Below are 7,223 nucleotides of genomic sequence, written 5' to 3'. Positions count from 1 at the left end.
TGTCTCTTTCACCAAGCTCTCAACCTCTCTGTTGCTAAATCCTAAGCCTTGCCAACACTCTCACTAGTAAAATGGGTAGCTCAACCAACAGCATTACCCCAGGAGCACTCAGTAACTCTTTTCTACTGAAAGTCATGATAGGAAGACTCTGTTACTAGTACTCCAACTGCATTATCTTCATTACACTTGTTGCTCAGTTTATATTTGCCCTCATTCAGGCAAAAGCATACACAAACCACAACACCAGCAATAAATATTCAATAATGGACAATTCATGAGACCTGATACAGACTTACCTTAAGTAGCAAATTCCATTCCTCTTTCAGAAAAAGAAAACATGACTTTGATACAACTCACTTGACTTGAACAATAACTATAATGTATTATACTGAAGATATAGTATCTGAAGATATAATTCTGGAAATTATACCTATGCAAGACACTGTAAGGCCAGCTGTATTTTTTTTATTTTATCCGGTATTTTTCATTCACCTTACACTACCTGAACTTACTTTACCACTAATCCATTTTTACAGAAATTGTATTAATAGGATTTCAATGCTGAAAATATATCGAACACTAAGAAAGAAGGGAATAAGACTCTTTTCAGTTCAAGTGTACATTTCAACTGCTATGCAAAGAAACCCTGAAATGGAATTAAAAAGCAAACAGTGAAACTTAATAACCTTCTAATACACATTTGATCAAAAGAGAAATTAATTGAGAGATAAATAGGGTCAAACAGCATAGTAAAGGCTTTGCTATCTTCAAGAAGCATCAACAGAAACTAATCCCTCCCTCAGACACAAATGACATGAAAAACGCACTAACAGGGACTCAGAGACATAAAAAGACATGTCAGTGGTAGACTTACAGATCCAAGAAAAAGCCATAAGAGCACCGGTGATGAAGCTGGATAGTCAAAGACAAGACTAGAGAAAAAAAATCCCCAAGCCCCAAACCCCAAACCCCAAATCCTGCAGCAGTCAGTCATGAATATTGTGAGGTAACAAATGTGTGCTCTCAAGAGAAATGGTAGATGTCAATTAACACACAGCTTGATGCGTTCTAACACCTGAAAATATCTGCTGAAAATAATTCATTGCAATTCCTACATATCATCATGTCTCCATTCTTCTTAGATGCATGGGAGGAGTTACAGATTTACTTCTAAATAGCTTTTTTTGACCAAAACAAGGAAGGGACCAAGGACATGATTTAAGCTACTGGCATGCTAAATGCAATGCCTCCATGCTGAATACATCTTCTGGGAACAACGGACCAAACACAAAAAGAAACACAGACTGTGCAGAGAATGAACTAAAATAATGAAAAAGTAAAAATGCTGCTAAATATTTCTGTCTGTGTCTGGTGTTTTTCCTGGAATTTGAGCTTAAGTTGTCCATTAGAAGAAAAATGACCAAAACAGAGTGGTTGAACCAAAGCACCTAAGCTTGCTGTTGAATTCCTGCTTAGAGTTACAAGACACTTTGTTTCAGGTACTTTCTCAAAAAAATTTCAATAATACAAACTGTGAAAAGAAGAAAAGAAGTGAGGCACATAGTAAGATGAGTATGGCTGTTTTAAACAGAAACCTAAGGGAACCAAGAGCCCTGCTTACTCTCATATTACATTCCCAAACCTAGTTTTGCACTCAAGTACATTACAGACGATTCTTAAGGAAAAAATGAGCCAATTTGTAGATTCAGCAAAGCTCTAGATACATCTTTTACATTCTGTCCTGTTACACGTCGTTTTTAGACTAAAGCAATAGCTTTGCTATTTGTTATAATTTGCCATTAAAAACAAATGTGTGTGTGGGGGGGGTGGGTTCTGCGTCTGTTCCAAAGAGTTGCCTAGTCTTACTGATCTTGGAGAAAGGGTATTGCCTATTTCCTCATCAACTCACAGTACTAAGCAGGTCTCCTGGCATCTCTAAAGCTCTCCCAAAATCTTGAGGTCTTTTAACTCCAAGAAACATAAACTAATGTTCCTTGTTCTGATAGTAAGTTGAATGTGAAATTCAGAAACTGATATAAACTATATAATTTAAAGAAAGTAAGTTTCTCTCAACAATGAACAGAAGAGAATGATCATGGCTCAGAGCCAAATACACATTGATTTATTACTCTGTGTTTGAAGTTCTGTCATGCCGTAATGCTATGTTTAAACACTCGCTGTACATACAGGAGGCATAATTGTGTGGAATTTCAAGGAACTAGAAATATGTTTGAAAAAGGACCTGTTGCTTTTGCCAACTTCTCTGTCTTCTACCCAGTACTTCCACTTAAAAGCGTCTTTCTTTCTCTGAGTCATTTAAGCCTTAACGGCATATTGCATCAGACTTCAGGAAAGAGCATTTCCATCCACTGGGCTGCCAGTGAGCAGCAGTCCTTGGACACAGAGTGCAGCTCCAGGCTACACCCAGCAGGCTATGTCAGTTGATGTGTGGACACAGACAAAAGTAAAGCTAAAAACCTTCACCTAAAATGCATGAAATGTCAACATGAGCACTGTCACTAATATTTTAGTGAATGACAAGTTTTGAAAACTACCCACATCAATCACACTTCTAGACAGAGAAACAAGAGACATTTACCCCAAACCAGCATATATTTATTTCTTTATTCTCTCTCACAGCCTTCTGTCACTGATACTGAATATAGTGTGAGTGAGCACGATTCCATACATGTGCATTACCAGTGTAAATGTATTTTGGCAAATCTGCTATTATTTTCAGAAACTTTTTCAATTCATGTGAAATAGGAAGGGCCACTTACACAGAAAAAGTTACAAAATGCTATGGTGATGACTTGTCTTCAATGATGACTCCTCTTGGCCATTACTCTCTCACGTTGATTTTTTCTCTCTTTTTTCCTCTCCAACTTTCTGGAGAAAAATTGCACTGCCCTGAAAGAGGTTTTGTGACTATGTGATTTGCCAGACCATATCTAACCTTGAATGTAGCTATTGCTTATCCCTCTTCTTTAACATCCATGTTTTCTTTCTTGCATGGTTCTACTTGAATGCTTATTCCTTTTATCTTACCTTGCCTTGTATCTTTTTGTCCAAGTACCAAGTAGTGTACACTCTGGGATTGTTTTCTACCCAAGAATAACTGCTGTCTTCCTCTCTCTGATTCTACCTGAACTCTGGTTTTGGGTTAGCTTGCTTCGTAACTTCACTCTATTTGCTCAATTTTACTTTAAAGAACTGTTTCTTCCATGGTATTTACAATAAAGTACATGGAGACAATGGCTTGGTAGAAAGGGATGCCCACGGACCAGACAATATAGTGACCAGCAACCACAGAAAGCCTTGTGTGCTTCAGAAGAATTTCCACTAGTTTGTTAGAGCAGTAAAAATGCGCATAAAATAATTCTTCAGCATGGAAGTGTCTCATTTGAATTCTCTTTAATTTTTTTCCTTATTGATTAAAGCAAAGAGAAAAAATGCATGACACGTGGCCTTGTCAGCTTGTACAGTGAGTTTAAGCCACACCTTGCAGTTGCATCAACATTGCAGCATGTCGCTGACACAGCAGTGTAAGGATCAGCATGAGAAAGCACTCCCCAGCTTATACAACTTTATCAGCAAATCCTCCTGGTCTGAGTGCAGTGAAGCTAGCAGGGGAGTGCTGTTGTCAGCTTAGTTAATTATGTTTAGCATCAATCTATACTCTCACATCTGTCGTCAGAAAAACTTTTTTCCAAGGCACACTGCACCTCCACAGAGAAGTCTACCTGTGTAACCACACCAGCACAGCAGAAGCTTTCCAGAATAAATGAGCTAAAACCAAAACTGAATGTCCACATAGATGCATAGCTATCACACTAAATAACATCTCTGTGCCTTCTTTGTTCAAAACACTGCTAGTGCAAGCTACAACACTCCTCATTTTGACCAGCCAAGAGCATGGATACATGTGTACATTTTAGAACATACCGAAACTTCCTGAGCATCCTCAGTAACAGTCACCAACTGTATGCAGTTACCTGATTCTAAAAAATGCTCAAGTTAAAAAGAATGCAAAGGGAAAAAAAAAGAAAATTTCAAAAGGAAAAAAAAAGGGAGGAAAAGGAAAAAGAAAGAAGTCTACAAACTCTCTGTAGCTCAATACATTATTTGACCATACTGGCAACAGATATCTTCCTAACTATAAGTTCTTGCACACGATTTGTATGAAACAAAGCAAATACTACAGTAGACATTTTAATATTTTTTTATTGTTCTGGAATAACAAAAATCCCTATTCAAATGGTATCTGAAATATTACTGCAGTCCCTGTGAAGCAAAGCCTAGTTAATACAGCTGTGCAGATTTGAAACAACTGGTTTGGATGTTTGGGTGTTCTTGAAGACTGTGCTCACCAGCTGCAGTAGGTGAGTCCCAGCTGTGACTGCAGTGTTGTTGCTACTCCTTGAATGTCAGCACCTGGACACTCGCAGCTCTCCTCAAACGTAAAGAAACTGACAGTGGAACCTGTGCACACCCTCAGCTGTCCATGCTACATTTGTGTAACCAGAAAAGTTAAGCAGAAACACTGTTAAAATATGTGCTCAGACCAAATTCTCCTTCCACAGCTGTGAACTTACCTTCTTGGGATACTCAACCAGTACCATCTTGTAAGCCCTCTTCAAGGACACACTCTTTGTGGCCAGATCACCTTGAGTGGTGGGCATAAAGAATTGCACCTAACTTACTTGAGGATGTGTTGAAAGGTTCCTCCTTCCAAATCCCTTGCATCTCCAGAACCTTGGCAACACAGTTCTGTGTCAGGGATAAAATAAAATTCAGGATAAGGAGAAGATATGAAAATGAATGGAAAAGGAATGAAAACAGTGTCCTTGCCTTCTTGAAAGTCAACAGCAGCCAGCTCTGTAGGACTTATTCCACAGGTCTAAAACTGGCAGCAGCCCTTCACAGTAGAAGCACTTGCAGTTCTTGATACAAATGTAGCCCCATTTGCACCTCAGATTTATGCATGGGAACAATCCATGCAACAGTCAGTCGTTTCCAGCACAAAATTCTGCAACACATTAAAAATTTAGGCACAAGGTAACATATACTTAATATAATGAAATATTAATAATACAATTAACCTTGTACTGACCTGATTATGTAACTCAGCAAAACCTCCACTGCTAAATGAACAAGAAGTTCCACATGGCTGCACCAGACTGACACAAAAGTTTAATGGTGTCACTTCAGGATTCAGGTCAACTGTCATAAGGATGACAGATGGCTCAGGCTATCTAGGCTGAATCTAACTACGCTTCCCTTTGATAAATACCAACAATGAACAAATAAAAATAACTGAAACATGGTTTTAACATCCATATTAATGCTAAAGATGAAATGTATGTTTTATGGACTTATCACTTTTTTGATAAATCACTTTTGATTTTGATCACTTTTGTCATAAGTGAAATACCTCATTTTTGTATTCTAACAGCAATGAGTATAATTTAAATTTACCTAGCTGTGACCAAGCAAAGTTCCAGTCATGACTTTGCAGGTTTCATTTCCCTTCAGCTAACAGACATAGATCATATTACATTTATTTTCCATTAATGCTGATGATACTCAAGGTCCAGAATCTGTAAGAGGAATCCTACCTAAAGAACACAAATGGAGAAAATGATACTACTTACAGCAAATAAATCTGTAAATGGCATTGAAATTACACCTTTCACCTGCGGACGGTGATCTAGCAAGATCTGCGAAACATTTCATTTTTGTCAGATCTTAGGCCAGCCCCTCTGTAGTTTGCCGGCAGAGAGAGAGGCAAAGCAAGATGTGTTTCAACCCAAGACTGTGAGTCTCAAGGTCTTTAGTGTCTCTTCGTGGTTGCCAGCAACTGATGCCTTATCCTGGTCTTAAAATCAAGAGGCATACACGGTTAGAAGGGAAGAAGGGATTTTACCTTGGTATTTATTTTAAGGATCCTTAGGTGCACTACGTCCAGGTTGAATGCACCAAAATGCACACCGCAATGCCCACCCCCAAAAGATCTGGTATTACATTATAGGTCTTACTAAATAGCATGTCTATCAAAAATTCCCCAATGAGAGGCTCAAGTGAGCCCCCTCCCCCGAGGAACCTTCCCCTGGATGGTTCTATCTTAGTTTACAGAATATGTTCTGGAGAGGACCTTGGGGTCTGGGGGCATTTTGATCCCTAACTCCGAAGTTTCTAAAATATTTCGTCTCCTAGCTTGACAAACAAGTCCAAGAATGAAGGCAAAAAGCACTAAGAATACAGAAGTTGTAAAAAGGTATAAAAGGGGTACAAAAGAAAAGGCAAAAAATCATCATGGAATCAAAGGTAACTACTAAAGTAAATCCCAAAGCAGGAAGAAAACTTTTTTTCTTCTTTTTAATTCTTAAGCAGTAACTTACACATGAAATACATACTAAAGAACAAACGTTGCACTGTAGATCAGGTCTTATACTACATGCCTATTTTTTGGCTTAATTGTGGCAGGATGTTCCCCAAACCATTGTTGATATATTAAATTATATGCTAAATTGCATTGAGATGCAGCAAAAAAATCCTGTCACTCAGCACTGTTTTCTAAGGAGCATACTCCAAAGAACAACATAAAACCATACTTATTTTCTTGGCAGAAGTGAGGTATCCTCGGATCAGAAATGCTGGGAAGTCTACAGTTACTAATAAAACCCCTCAACCTTGTACCACCTCAAAGCCTTAAATAAAGTGGGTACAACGATTGGAGAGCTTTAAAAGAAAGGAAGCTTAAAGCCCCCTTACCCCACTAATTGGTTGATAATTGGAAATAATTGTACAAAGATAAAGCAGAAAAAATGTGATGGATTTTGTAATAAACCGATGCCCGCCGATCCTCAGTTAACGTCTCCACCCACTTACAAGGCGAGTTTTGCACTTCTAAGGAGTACTCTGAGGAATTACTCTGTACGGTTCAATCAAAAAGGATTAAAGTCTGAACACGTCACCCTCGCAGAGCCGCGAAGTAACCCCTGAGTTACAGGGATGCTTTAGATGGGGAACACGCGCGGGAACCTCCGTGACGGGGCTTCGGGCCGGGCCGGGGCCGCCACCCCAGCGGCCGCTCCCGGGGCCGCCCCCGCCCGCCCCAGCATCCCCTCGCTGCGATTGGCCCGACCGGACGCACCCGGCAGCAATCTCACTTCTGGTTGGCTCAAACTTCCGGGCCGCTTCGAGGGGCGAATGAGGCGCGG

At 39.5% G+C, this 7,223-nt stretch overlaps 1 long non-coding RNA gene across 2 annotated transcripts; it reads right to left on the bottom strand.

Annotated features, from left to right (window-relative positions):
• Nucleotides 1-4,206: 4,206 nt before the first annotated feature.
• LOC121659775 lies at nt 4,207-7,205 on the bottom strand. 2 transcript variants are annotated; one of them, XR_006014461.1, is made up of 3 exons: nt 6,892-7,205; nt 5,655-5,720; nt 4,207-5,029 (listed from the first exon to the last, which is right to left on the bottom strand). It is a non-coding gene; the product is annotated as an uncharacterized LOC121659775 (long non-coding RNA). The 2 variants fall into 2 exon arrangements; XR_006014460.1 differs by lacking the exon at nt 6,892-7,205 and having other exon boundaries at nt 5,655-5,948.
• Between the last annotated feature and the right edge of the window lie 18 nt (nt 7,206-7,223).

The sequence above is a fragment of the Corvus kubaryi genome, unplaced genomic scaffold, assembly GCF_017639235.1.
Source record: "Corvus kubaryi isolate FWS band 111438036 unplaced genomic scaffold, C.kubaryi_AGA036_p1.0 137, whole genome shotgun sequence".
Lineage (NCBI taxonomy): Eukaryota > Metazoa > Chordata > Aves > Passeriformes > Corvidae > Corvus > Corvus kubaryi.
This window is presented reverse-complemented; position numbering and strand designations above follow the sequence as displayed.